A 15,297-nucleotide genomic window follows, 5' to 3' on the forward strand; every position below is an offset into this window, starting at 1 on the left:
TGCTTTGTTATGCAGTGCCTCTTCATCAGAACGATTCTTGACATCCTCCTCTGACCCCTTTCAATGCCGAGTTGTTTCCATCCAACGAATCCCCTTTTGCTAGATGCTTTTCCTTGATCACACCAGTCTCTGTATATCTCTCCCACTGCTGCAGGAGAAAACCCCACACGGTTGGCAGTGACATCCCAGCCCGGCTAGTCTAGCACCGATGACCCGGCCTCGTTGGAAGTCACCCAGATCGCTGGATTTTCCCATCTGATGTGGATTCACACTATAACTAATCCACGGAAAACTTGTCACGTGATTTTATGCTGCACTTCGGGGTCACAGATCTAATTTCCATACAGGGAAGCGCCAATCGTGAAAGGTCTAGCAGCTCTCATAAAGGGGCCATTTAGTGTATACGGTAGCCAAGAGGTCCAATAATGGCATATGAGGGTAGGCAGGGCCTCTTACACATTTTGCATTAGGGCCCAGGAGCTTGAAGACGGTGGGCCATCTATTACCCCACCCAAAGATTCACAAACATAGGACCTATTTACCAGATCACCATGGGACGGTAAAGCAATAGGCCATGATACCTGCCCTGTAAACTCCACAAAATATGGAAAATTCCACTATGAAATACAGTAGTCATGGTTTTCTCAACATCAGCATTTTATAAACCGGCAGTGAAATAAACCATAAATGGAACCTGTCAATTCATAATCTGCTTTCCGTGGTTTATTGTTCTTGTTGTGCAAGTTCAAAGCCATCGTTACTTTCCCATAGTGACAAGCACTCACTGAAAGCTTTGTTCTATTAATCTCATATATTTCCTGGTAACTTTGGTAGAGGGGGTGGCGGGGGGGAAAATTCTGCTTACTGCTCAAATTTCTGCTGAAAATTAAATGCAAAAAAACATTATATATAGCAATAGCATTCCATGAAGTGCACTTAAAGGTTTTGACTCTCATCGGCTCCACCTGAAGGGTTCCATCTCTCACAGAGTGCTAGATCTTCATAATTGTTGGGAAATTATGGGAAATCCAATTCCAGGTCCTGCCTTAACACTCTGCGCCATTTATCTTAAAGGGGCCTCGTGTGCGCAGAGTATTAAGGCAGCAGAATGCAGTCTTAAGCTCTCAGTCACAACCAGCTACCTGGTTGTGAGTTCAATCCCTGGCTGAAGGTTATGAGTTCAATCCCCACATGTGTAGTGGCCCAGAGCACCATCCTGCCCCTCCACAAATGCCATACATGTTTTGTCCTATGTAGATGCACTGTGCAAAGCTTGTCCTGTCATGTCCAGTGTGTGTGTTGCACAGCTGCGGCGCTTGAGAGGTTAACTTAACTCTAATAAACTCATTGCCTGCATGTAAATGTATCAGTTTGTCATGTCATGTGGTGTGAGTGAAGGTATAAGAGGAGTGAGAGTGGGAAAGGAGTTCCATCTTGTCTACCAGAGCCACATGGAAGCACCTTCAGCTTCCATGTAGGTGAAGATGGAGGAAGAGGAGCGATATCCTGTAGCAAGTTAAGTCTGGATGTGAATGGAGTGAGTCCTACCATCAGAGAGAGAGCACCTTATAGTATCACATTGGTATCAGTTCACACTACAGGCTTTTCTTGTGTGGCCGTACAAAGTCATGATCACTGCACAGAGGTATGCTCTGCACAGTAGTCATGTGTCAGGGGTAATCCCACTGGGGTGCTGCACATGGTTCATGGCTCAGTAAAATGAGTACTCAGCTTGTTGGGGGGTAATAAACAAATTACCTGAATGCGCTGTGGAATTAGTTGGTACTATACAAATAACAAGTCCCTACCGCCTTCCCTAAAGGAGCAATTCAAACTATTCTGCCTAGTTCAGGGTCTGCCGGGGCGATTCTCTCGTGGGCACAACACAATGTCTCATGTTCACGCCCTGTTTGGCGACTATGTCCATTGAATGCACCAGATGTAGGCAGCTCTATAACTATTTGCCATATGCGCTGAATGTAGAAGGCCTCGCCATAAGGCCACTTTCACACGTGCGTTCAGGAAATGGCGCTCAAAATGAGCAGCATTTTTAATTGCATGTCACACCATTGGCAGCGCCATCTTTGTGGTGGGTGATGAGGTGCGTTTAAAATGCTAAAACGTGCGAAAATAAAACAGAAAGCGCTCAAAAATTGCGGCGTTAGAGATGCTGTGTTGAAGCGCAGTTCTTCGCAATCACGTCATCCTCTCACGAGCGTATATATACGCATAGGCTCGTGGGCAGGAGCCTTCATCAAACCCGCTTTGCATCGCCCTGAATCCCGCACATTGGCAAGCACCCGTGTGAATGCAGCCTATATGTAAATGTTACACGTGTGCGCACTGCGGTTTTTTTGCGTATGTTGTCAGAGGACAGCAAGAAAAAAAGTGACAGAATTGGGCCTTCTTGCATTTTTCTTTCCACGCATGAAAAACGGATGACACACCGATGGCACATACACTATGAGGGCTCATTCGTACGGGGAGCTTGGCACTCAAAAATCACGTGCTTAAAAAACATGCAGTCATTAGAACCAATGGTTTCCTATGGGAACGTTCAGATGAAGGAATCCTATAGGAAGCCATTGGTTTTAATAGTCGCGTGTTTTTTAAGCGTGTGATTTTTTTTTTTTTGCACGCCTAGCTCCCCGTGTGAATGAGCCCTAAACATGTATGCAACACACGCAGTCCAAAATTGCATCTGCCTGTATGAATGAGCCCTAAAGGCTTAAACACACGGGCATGTGCGCAAATATACACACCGCAACGGAGCATATTTGCATATGAATCAGCGAAAAGTTTTTTTTTTTGTTTTTTTTTAACTGTTTAAACTCCAAGCGAGAAAGATAAAAATGCCGGAGGATAGGGCAAGTCGTATATTTTTTTCGTGCGAGAGAGTGAAGCCATTGAAATCAATTATTCTGTTTCGCCAATTTTTTGCGGACGTGATTTTCACGGCCACAAAAAGCTCAATAAACACGGTCGTACGTTTAAGCCCTAAGACCGCCAGCAGATCCTGGATTCACATCATCGAGACCCACAAGCAGGAATCTCCTGTCTACGTCCAGCTTTGCATTGTCTCGTACACATCATTCATGGAAGGACTACAAGTCCCATCACACCCTGGCAGCTCATATGTGGCTCTCCAGTTGCTGTGGTGGAACTACAACTCCCAACAGAATTCATGTGAGCAGAAAATCTCAACACGAGTACATGTAATTAAATCAGTCTAATTAATGGGATGATGTTGAGTGGGCGCAATACGAGATCTCTGCCCCGTGTGTGCATTACTGGGCTCTGCTGGATACACAGGCTTTACATGACCGGGAGTAACCTGGAGGTTGGGCTTACACCCTACTGTGCCCTCCCATCATCATCAGGCCATATTGAGAGGAGGGCAATCCTCGCAGGCACTTGCCAAAATATTTCCTTATTACTCCCTATGGCAGAGAATATGCAAAACTCCTCGAATACGCTGCATTGTGTCTGGAGAGCGACCGCAAACCCCAGTAGTGCACGAATCGTGACTCAACCTCCCCCGCTTCAGTCCGGGGCTGGGAACATTTTAGCAATTTCATTTCTTTTTTATTACTTTTTGTTGCATCCGTGAAAGTGGTAAATAATTAAATAACCGCCCCCGGGGCTTCCGGAACGCTAACAGACAGGAAGGAAAAGTAATAATGAACTTGATGAAGGGCCACTCACAAAACTGCGTTACAGTGTGTCAGTGCGGCAGTCATTGAGGCTGGTTTCACATGTCCGAGAATCTTGTACGATATTTGTGCTTTGGGAGACGCACGAATCTCGCACGAATATAAACCCCATGCTTTTGAATCATGTCATACACATGAACGGGTGTATCTGCGCGTGCAATACGCAGAGAATAGAACCCATGGACTTTATTGGGTTCGTTCACACTCTTATATTTTGCACGTGTAGTTTGGTTGCACAAAAAAAAAAATATAGAACATGCTTTAGTTTTCTGCATATTTCTGCACCAAAGGTCCCCATAGGAGTCAATGAGGATGCGCAAATGCGTGCACAATATGCGAGGAGGCGCATGAAACGCAGGAAAAAGAACACCTCTGGAAGTCAGACTAATTAGCAATTTCAATCGGTGCGTCTTTGTTTGCCGCGCACTAATGAACATGTCTTGCTGACAAAACGTACAGTAAAATACGCCAATGTGCACACAAATTGTTCATTTTGTTTCATTTTCTTAGTAAGACAAACAAAGCCATCTTGTAGATATGATACCTTTTGCTGTGGCGCGACACGTCGCTGTGTAGCCCAGCTTTAAATTACGCAAATCCCAATTTATGCCCTAATATATATGTACAAGCGGCGGTACTGAGAATATTTGTCAGGTGTCCATAGTGATGTCTGACCCAGCTTACTAGGATTTTGGTGCCGCAGGTGATATTTTAGGGGGGAACTGGCAGGATCAGCGTTTCCTCCGAATCCGGGTTGTGGCAGGAATGCACCTTTGTGTTACAGCTGTGCTCCTGCCGGTGACCACCTGGGTGCCGTGGCAGTGCCCTCACAATCACCTTGGTATAATAACTATCTCAGGCCCTCCTTGTCTTATTAAAGTGACCCTCCAGTCCCGTACATTCAAGGATGGCCGCTCCTGCTCTTATTTCACACAGGCATGTGCATTTTTGCAAACGCCTCAGCGCAATGCACTTGCACTATGAACGCGGTCGATTTGTGTGCGTATCCGCTCATTTTACTGTCTTTTCTTGCAAACGCAGGCATGCACCCTGATTTAAATGGCTATTTAGACTAATAAGTTCCAGATGTGTTTTTTTTTAATGGAATTGTGCATTTGCGCACCTCCCATAGACTTCTATGGAGAGCTGACATTTAATGCTCGTTCCGATCATACATGAACATTATTTCTATGGGATCCCAAGTGCATCAGTCTTCATCGACTCCCTCCTATGTTTGGGTGACAGATTGAAATAACTAGATGGAAACCAATGCAGAGCCTATTGCAGCCCCTCAAGCCTCGCACCGCTGGGCTCATCATCAGCCGTCCGCTTCATGGCCCGGGAGAAGTTTGTAGAGCAATGAGCCTGTATTTAAAGAGTTAAATTGATCAGGTTGTATGGCTGGATGTGATTCTCTCGCTGTCTGAGGACGGTGCAGGGAGTCAACCTGCCATATCAAGGTCTTCTTGCCAATGATCAGAGCTGCCAAGGGAGAGGGTTCATCTTGGGTCAGGAGAAGTGAATGTATTTGCCATAAGGTCGCAGTGAGATAGCAGCACGGTGATACAGTGACAGCGTTTCTACAATCCATATAAAGCCTTTCACCTGATCTGGAATCCTGATCATTCACTTATAAAGTTTCATTGAGTCATTTCTGCACTGATTCATTTTATGGGGAAAAAAACCACAATTCTGCCGTTTTTGTGGGGGATTTGTTTATATGGCGTACAGACGGCAGCAAAAATGACATAACGTTATTCTGTGGGTCAGTACAATTACTACCATACCAAATTTATTATATTTTTTTTCTGTATTGCTTTCAAAAAAATAAAATATTTTAGAAAAAAATGTTATTACTTTCTGCCACCGACAGGCATAGATTTTTTTTTTCTATCGACATAGTTGTGCAAGGGCTCATTTTTTGTAGGACATCCTGTTGCTTCTGTTGGTACCATTTTATGGTACATATGGCTTTTTGATCATTTTTTATTCTTTTTTTTTCTTGGAGATAGGGTGAGCAAAAAAAGCGCAATTCTGATATTGAATATATTTGTGTTTTTTGTTTTTTTTAATTTAGATTTTTTTATTATAAGTATGGGGAAATGCTTTTTTTAAACTTTTATTAGCTTCTACTTTTTGTAATAATTAATAAGACTTTTTAAAACTGTTTTTTCCATTTTTTTAGTCCCCATAAGGGACAAGAACTTGTGATGGTTTGATCGCTCCTACAGTATAATGTACTGTAATACCATAGTATTACATTATACTGCGCTGTAGTAGGCAATCTACCAAGCCATGCCACAGGCATAGCTTGATAGGCAATCTGACATGGCTTCCCTGGGGCTTCCAGAAGGCCTCCAGCTATCATGGCAACCGAATAGCACTCCGAGATCTAATTGCGGGGGCTGTTCGAGACCCCCACAACCCAATCGGAGCATTAAAATGTTGCTGTCAGAATTGACAGCTACATTTAAAGAAGTGCTGATTGTAGCTGTTGCGAGCGGGTGTCAGCTGTAAGAAACAGCCGGCACCCGCATTGTATGGAGTAGGATTGGCTCCTGATTCCCCATCATGATGTAGCTGCATGCCATGGAGTGTTAAGGAGTTAAAGGAGTTGTCCAGGACTTTACTACTGATGATCTATCGCTGCTTGGGATCCCGGTCACTGGACCCGCTATCATTGTGGACAGAGTTGGAAGCAGAGAACTCTGTCCACGGCCCTGGTTGGTATTGCATTGAATTCAATGGGATCTTTGCCTACAATTAGCATCCAAGGCCGTTTCACTGTTGACTCAGCTCACCAGTCCGTAATGATAACCAGCCTGCTGGTAGCTGATCGGCGTGGTCCCAAGTGGCAGACCCCCGCTGATCAACTGAGGATAGGTCATCAACAGTGAAGTCCTGGAAAACACCTTTAAAGCGATCCTTGAGTTTTGGGACAAAACTTTCTCGTGTTACATATCAGGTCTATAAAATTCCATGCCGCATGAACTACTGTGTGGATTACCTTTGAGAGAAATGCGCTGGATTTGCCACCTTCTGAGGTGGAATCTGCACAGAATCGGCAAACGTTACACGCCAAATCCGTGGCAAATTCATGTGACACGGCCAAATAGTTTGGGCGTCCTCCCATAGTGGCTGTATGGTACTTACTGGTTGTCACTTGACCTGCTGTAATAGACTGCGTGTGACCATCTTCCTGGCGGAGGGCATACAGAGGCGCCCTCTCTTCTCCTTAATCCCGTTTCTCCAGAGTCTTTAATCCGGAAGGCGTCTGCAATCACTTCTGTTTTCTTTTCCAGTATATCCTAGAGCTTCTAGCAGAGGCGGACAGACCGGCGTTACGCACTACACTGATACCTTGTCTTCTCATCTGTCCACTCGCCAATTGTGGGTTTTGTAATTCATGGAAATTTGAATTCGGCACGTTTTGGTCTTCAGAGGAGGAAATTGTTGGGGTCAAATGAATAGCGCATTAAACCTGCTCTGTCCCAGGAAGTCGTCTACTGCGAAAACTACAAGCAAGGAGGGTGAAACTCAGAAAATGGCAAAAGTCGCCTTAAAAGCTCATTCACAGGGGCATGAAAATCGCGCAACAGATAGCCACGCAAAAAAATTGTGGCTAGCTGTGCTAAAAATCGCGTGAATGGACCATTTTTCTCGGTCAAGTCCCGAGCCTCATTATCATAAAAATCGCCCAGTCACATTATCTGAAGCTGCGCGTTGCAGAAAAAACGCGCTGCTGTTTGGAATTGAGCCCTCATGCAAAATCTGTAACAGGAGTCCCCACCTGCCATATATAATACTGGGGTCTTCTTATGAGGCAGAGGGGACTTTGGCCCCTTTGGGTGATTACTCTCCCCCCCCCCCCCCCCCCCCATAACTACACCCCTGTTCGAGAACTTGTGCGCATCTTGCAACCTTCTCCATATCCCTCAGCTGTATATAGGTTACTTTATCATGTAAGAGACCTGCATAAGAAGCAACTTCCTAATATAATTATGGAAGGGTCTCGAGGACTATCAGCAGTATATAAAATGATTACACTATACAGTTTCTATCACATCGTGCCATAATATTGTAACATTTTCCACAATGGCACTAGTACCATCTAGTGGTAAAATGTCAGTATTACAATCCACTCATCCAATGATAACTGTAAAAAATGTCTCTGCTTGGTTTGAATTATCCCATTTTTGTTAAAAGACCCCCCACTCCCTCCAAAAATACAGGAGGATACATATATGAGCAGGTGATATTGACGAATGAAGAAAGGAAGGGTTAGAATGTATTCTACTCATCTAATAACCTTAACGGCCTGTGTGTACACCACAACTATTAAGTTGCTGAACCTCATGTTTTGTTATAGCTGTTTGTCATACATAATGAGACGCAATTGGAGTAAACCCTTTTACCATACTTACCAACGTTGAAGAAGGGGCGTCAAAAAGTGAAGTGATGTATGCAAATTTTCACCTTATGCCACACCCATTTATGAGACACTCCCCCAACCTTCATTATTACAATCACAGATCAGGCATATGCTCACACCTTAAAAATAATATACACAATACAAATCATAACGTACAGTAAAACAACTTTGTATAATCAGTCCCAAAGTATCATCCAGTCACCAGTGTGGATGCTGGAGCTTGGCGCCGCATGGGCTCCATTGAGGTTGGGATCAGATGCAACAATTGGGGCTGCATCATGCACGTCATGGGGTGATGTGATGTACTTAACAGTGCCGCTTTAGTGCAAACATTGAAAAAGAACAAAAAAACAACAATCCCGCCCCTAAAAGTTATCGGAATTCAATGACACTTTCTCTGTGTGATTGTAACGTTGTTATAAGTGATTACATATCAGAGCAAAAGGATCATTTATTGTGAAAACTGACCCCATGAAGGGAGGCTCTAATACCCTGTTGTATCGACTCTAGCTTGGATATAAGATGTGATACAGGTGGGCATGGAGGCTCTAGTACCCTGTTGTACCGCCTCTAACTTGTATACAAGATTTGATACAGGTGGGTATGGAGGCTCTAGTACCCTGTTATACCGCCTCTAGCTTGGATACAAGATGTGATACAGGCGGGCATGGGGGGCTCTAGTACCCTGCTGTACTGCCTCTAGCTTGGATGCAAGATGTGATATGGACTGGCATGGAGGCTCTAGTACCCTGTTGTATCGCCTCGTGCTTGGATACAAGATGTGATACGGGCGGGCATGGAGGCTCTAGTACCCTGTTATACCGCCTCTAGCTTGGATACAAGATGTGATACAGGCGGGCATGGGGGCTCTAGTACCCTGTTGTACTGCCTATAGCTTGGATACAAGATGTGATACGGGGGGGCATTGAGGCTCTAGTACCCTGTTGTACCACCTCCAGCTTGGATACAAGATGTGATACAGGCGGGCATGGGGGCTCTAGTACCCTGCTGTACTGCCTCTAGCTTGGATGCAAGATGTGATATGGACTGGCATGGAGGCTCTAGTACCCTGTTGTACCACCTCCAGCTTGGATGCAAGATGTGACACGGGGGATGCATGGGGGCTCTAGTACCCTGTTGTACTGCCTCTAGCTGGGATACAAGATGTGATATGGGCTGGCATGGAGGCTCTAGTACCCTGTTGTACCACCTGTAGCTTGGATACAAGATCTGACACGGGGGATGCACAGAGGCTCTAGCACCCTGTTGTACCGCCTATAGCTTGGATACAAGATATGATATGGGTGGGCATGGAGGCTCTAGTACCCTGTTGTACCACCTCTAGCTTAGATGCAGGATGGGATATGTGTGGGCATGGAGGCTCTAGCACCCTGTTGTACCACCTCTAGCTTGGATGCATGATGTGATACAGGCGGGCATGTAGGGTCTAGTATCCGGTTTTACTGCCTCTAGCTTGGATGCAAGATGGGATACAGGCTGGCATGGAGGCTCTAGTACCCTGTTGTACCGCCTATAGCTTGGATACAAGATGTGATACGGGCAGGCATGGAGGCTCTAATACCATTGTACTGCCTCTAGCTTAGATGCAGGATGGGATATGGGTGGGCATGGAGGCGCTAGCACCCTCTTGTACCACTTCTAGCTTGGATACAAGATATGATACGGGCAGGCATGGAGGGTCTAGTATCCTGTTGTACTGCCTCTAGCTTGGATACAAGATGTGATACGGGCTGGCATGGAGGCTCTAGCACCCTGTTGTACCTCCTATAGCATGGATGCAAGATGTGATACAGGCGGGCATGGGGGCTCTAGTGGTTGCTGTATGCCACTCTTCAGCAAATGAAGGATTTAGGCGCTCACCCCGAGGTCTCCAGACATGAACACGGCCGTCTTCAGTGTCCAAACTACACCTGGTTTATCACTGAAGAAAGAGTTGTCCAGTTCAGTCGTTCATGACACCCCTGCAAACGGGGGTGACGGTGAGTGTCAAAGGCAGTACATGTAATGAGCGCCGTGAGACCAAATGTTATTCAGCCCTCGCCTGGAAATGGTTCCGACAGACACAGGAGCCTGTAAAAATAGCGTCCTCTGTCTCCGGACAACAAAACAGTTGGAGCTGCTTGTGCTTGTTGGACGATCCGACGATCCTCTCTACTGGTGGTCTGTAGGGGGCGTCCTGAGCCCGGTCACCCTTTGTGCCCTCACACATCCAATGGTCCCAATATTTCCTAACAGTCTGGTCAGAATGACCTGGTGGGGGGCAATTCATCGATACGATCATCCAGTTTCTCCCATCCCAATAATGCGCCCCTCTCAGACTCTGGTAACGGGGTGAAATCTCTTCTCTGGGTCGTAGAGGCGTCTAGTGGTCAACAAGCTCTACACAAGCGGAAGAAGAGGTCACTACACAGAAGGAGCCTCTGAGAGCCTCTTATAGGCCAAGGGGAAAGTACTTTTATGGCCGCAGGTGGCAAGGACGTTCATCTAATCACCACAACTTTCATCATTTGCATATATATGTATGTATGTGTGTGTGTGTATATATATATATATATATATATATATATATATAGTAGTCTTGGATGCCTGGTCCTTAGGGTGCATTTCCACGAATGTATATTGGCTCGGTTTTCACACCGAGCCGATATACGTCATCCTCATGTGCAGGGGGGGGGGGGAGGATGGAAGAGCCAGGAGCAGGCACTGAGCTCCTGCCCCCTCTCTGCCTCCTCTCCGCTCCTCTGCACTATTTGCAATGGGGAGAGGTGGGACGGGGCGGGGCTAATTCGCGACCTTAGCCCCGCCCCTTCCTGACTCCTTTCATTGCAAATAGTGCAGAGGGGTGGAGAGGAGGCAGAGAGGGGGCGGGAGCTCAGTTCCTGCTCCTGGCTCTTCTTTCCTCCCACCCCCCCCTGCACACTAGGACAACGTATATCGGCTCGGCGTGAAAACCGAGCCGATATACGTTCGTGGGAATGCAGCCTTACAGGGGTTTTCTAGGAAAATACTATTTATTACATATTACGTAATTGATCAATAGTTGATCAGCCGGGGTCCACCATTTTGGACACTGGCCAATCAGCTGATTGAGTATCCGCAGGGGATTGGAGCAGAAGCTGCCATTCTGACCCCTGTGTAGTAGCCGGCTCTTGTAAATGCAGACCTTGGGTCTCATTGAAATCAATGGGAGCTGGGCTTGACCTCTTTGTATTACCGCACTAAGGGCGCATTCAGACGACTGTATATCGGCCGGGTTTTCACGCCCAGCCGATATACGGCGTCTCTCTCTGCAGGGGGAGGAGGCTGGAGGAGGCTGGAAGAGCCGGCAGCAGTGCTCTGAGCTCTCGCCTCCTCTCCACCCCCCTCCCCCCCTCTGCACTATTTGCAATGAGAGGAGATGGGGCGGGGCTAACTACCGTTAATTAGCTCCGCCCCCATCCCGCCTCTCCTCATTGAAAATAATGCAGAGGAGCTCAGAGCACTGTTCCTGGCTCCTCCAGCCACCTCCCCCTGCAGAGAGGGACGCCGAATATCGGCTGGGCGTGAAAACCCAGCCGATATACGGTCGTGTGACCGCACCCTAACAGTAGGCGATCAATCAGCTGATCAGCCGAAGTCCTGAGGGGCAGACCCCAGGTGATCAATTACTGATGAGTCCAGAATGAAGCTATTGGGCCCCCCATGCAAAACCTGCAAAAGGGCCCCCGGCTGCAACCGCATCCCCTATAGTTAAGCTTCTACTGATGACCTATCCTAAGGAAAACGTCATCAATAGTATCTTTCTGGAAAATCTCTTTAAAGGGTTAACAATAGCAATGATATGATATAGCAACAGCAGACACAAGGATATGATTTTAAATAAAACCTTTGTAGTGACATCTAGTGTTCACATACAATACTGCACCTTTAATATTACTACAATATCTACCGTAAGAATATGGGCTCTGCTCACTCTTGTATTGTTTCTTTTCTAGTCTGTTTGAGGACCTAATGGGAAATCTGACAGACTTATGATATTATTAGTCAAATGAAACCATCAGGACCCAGTACCGAGGATAAAAAAAAAACAACGCCACACAAACTTATTTGCGGTTTTTGGCCAATAAATGTGTCCATAGGGTACAAAGGTGATTTCTGGTGTGAAAATCTTCACTAAAATCGGCATCAAAATTTGCATGCAGATTTTGGTGCGGATTTATTTTGTAATGTGTGGTCATAACTTTATGGTGCAAGGCAGGAAGGGGTTAATTGTTGATGGAATCGTTCTAAAGCTATATTTACACCTGTGTCAAGGGATTTCATTTCCTTGCTCTGTTATGAGAGCAGGAAAGGAGAATCTCCTGGCCGAACTAATCCGTATTATGACCGAAGGTGCCGAACAGACTCCATCGAATATAATGGGGGCCGTTCAGTTTCCATTCAGCCGTCTGGCATTTTACTGGCTAGAAAATTCTGCATGCAGGACTGTAACATCCAGCATTTCATGTGTTTGTGGGCTCCATTGTCCTTAGATGTTACTATCCTGTCCAGCAGTACAACAGAGCTGTCATTACTTCACCCATATGCTAGAGATACTGAGATGACTCTGCTCAACATGTCTGAGTCTATACAGCAAAGCTTACAAGTGAGCTACAGGAAATGTGAGCTTATTGATTCTTCTCCAGTGGCCACTGTGAAAACAGCATTATTTCAAGATTTTTTAAAGTGGATAGTAAGAAAAGAAATACAACAAAAGCTTTAAAATATGAATAAAACAACAATTATTGATTTAAATAATATCTAATTTGCTGATTTTCTCTCCCTTTGGTCAAAATGTGACTTATTTGCATGATCAGGTTATCCCTTGGAAATGAAGCTGCCATGGCACTCCTGACCTAGTTTTGTGTTGAAATTGCATTCTCTTAAACGGGTTGTCTCGAGGAAGCAGTGAATTTTTTTTTTTGCCCAGTCCCCCTAATTAAGCAAACATTACTAATTACCCCTGTAAATGACTTTTCTAGCTGGTTTGTACTTACCGTTCCAGCGTTTCAGCAACTTATAAAAGTTTCCCCAAGATGGCCGCTGGCTCTTTTCCCTTCGCTTGCTGCAGCCCGACGTGCGCGCTCCCGAGACGCTACCAGCTGTGTCTCCATGGCAACCAGACGCCCCGCAGCCGCCGACCCCCTGGAGTGAACACGGCCGACCAGTCACCCACCGCCAGGCAGAAGGTAACCGGCGCAGCGCCCCCCCCCCCCCATCACAGCGACAGTCCCCCCCGGCCCAGCGACAGTCCCCCCCGGCCCAGCGACAGTCCCCCCCGGCCCAGCGACAGTCCCCCCCGGCCCAGCGACGTCCCCCCCATCGCAGCGGCAGCCCCCCCGGCGCAGCGGCAGCCCCCCCCCGGCCTAGCGACAGCCCCCCCATCGCAGCGACAGCCCCCCCGGCACAGCGACGACAGCCCCCCCCCGGCGCAGCGGCAGCCCCCCCGGCCCATCACTTACCAGGACGGCAGGACAGCTGGGCGGCAGGACAGCTGGGCGGCTTCTCCGGACAGCTGGGCGGCTCTGCACCTTCCTCTAACAGAGGATGGTACAGAATGGCCGCTCCAGCGCGCTCCCGAGCAGTGACAGCTCATCTGCGCATGCGCAGAAGAGCTGTAGCGGGGAGCACACTGAAGCGGCTCGTGCTGAAAGGAGAAGACCGGACTGCGCAAGCGCGTCTAAAAAAGCAAGCTGCCAGCGAATTTAGACGGAACCATGGAGACGAGGACGCTAGCAACGGAGCAGGTAAGTGGAATAACTTCTGTATGGCTCATAATTAATGCACGATGTACATTACAAAGTGCATTAATATGGCCATACGGAAGTGTATAACCCCACTTGGTTTCGCGAGACCACCCCTTTAAGATGTATCCATCATTGCACTGGAGAAAACTTGCTCTGCCTTTTCCTCATTTCCCCAAACATCTCTGGAGTACTTGCTTGGGCCATTCATCATCACTGAGCATGTTCGGAGTGTGTTTGCTGTGCTCCATCCAAAAGAACAATTGGAGGAAGATTACAAATATGGTGGCGCCAAGTGTCCAATTGTTCAGCACTGAAATGGATCCAGAAAATGCAAAGTCATCTAAATAAGTTGTTTTACATTTACATATGAAAGCAATGTGATTTTTCTTTTTTGTTCCGAATAGGGAGTAATATTGCTGAAATCATTGAATGGCTGTAATAGGCTCATCGAGCGCCGTTTGTGATTGGCTGCTCGCGCTGTGATTAGCCAATCACAGTGCTCGCTTTGCTGGAGGCGGGGTATTCAAAGCCCCGCTGCCAGAAAGAAGCTGAGCAGGCAGACGGGAAGGACACTTGCCACAGCACCGCCTGAGAACATCAGGACGCCGCGGACCATCTGGACGCCACGGACCAGGTGAGTATATGCCCCACCTCCACCCCAAAAAATAAGACACTGTGCCTTTTTGGGAGCAAAAAATAATATAATACAGTGTCTTATTTTCGGGGAAACACGGTAGTTATTAGAGCACCCCCTTGTTACAGTCCTGGGTATAAATAGATGATGGGAGAAATCTTTTTAGTGTCCCCTGATATATCTATACATAGTTATTAGAGCTCACCCTTATTGCAGTCCTGGGTATGGATGATGGGAGAGATCTCTGTACTGACCCCTGATATATCTATACATTGTTATTACAGCGCCCCCTTGTCACAGTCCTGGGTATACATCGATGATGGGAGAGATGTCTGCATTGTCCCCTGTTATATCTATACATAGTTATTAGAGCACCCCCTTGTTACAGTCCTGGGTATAAATAGATGATGGAAGAGATCTCTATAGTGTCCGCTGATATATTTAAACATTGTTATTTGTGGGCCCCCTTGTTACAGTCACAGTCCTGGGTATAAATAGATGATGGGAGAAATCTCTGGATTATCCCCTGATATATCTATACATAGTTATTAGAGCACCCCCTTGTTACAGTCCTGGGTATAAATAGATGATGGGAGAAATCTTTTTAGTGTCCCCTGATATATCTATACATAGTTATTAGAGCTCACCCTTATTGCAGTCCTGGGTATGGATGATGGGAGAGATCTCTGCACTGACCCCTGATATATCTATACATAGTTATTAGAGCGCCCT

The sequence above is a fragment of the Eleutherodactylus coqui genome, chromosome 5 (genome assembly GCF_035609145.1).
Source record: "Eleutherodactylus coqui strain aEleCoq1 chromosome 5, aEleCoq1.hap1, whole genome shotgun sequence".
NCBI classification, from domain to species: Eukaryota; Metazoa; Chordata; class Amphibia; order Anura; family Eleutherodactylidae; genus Eleutherodactylus; species Eleutherodactylus coqui.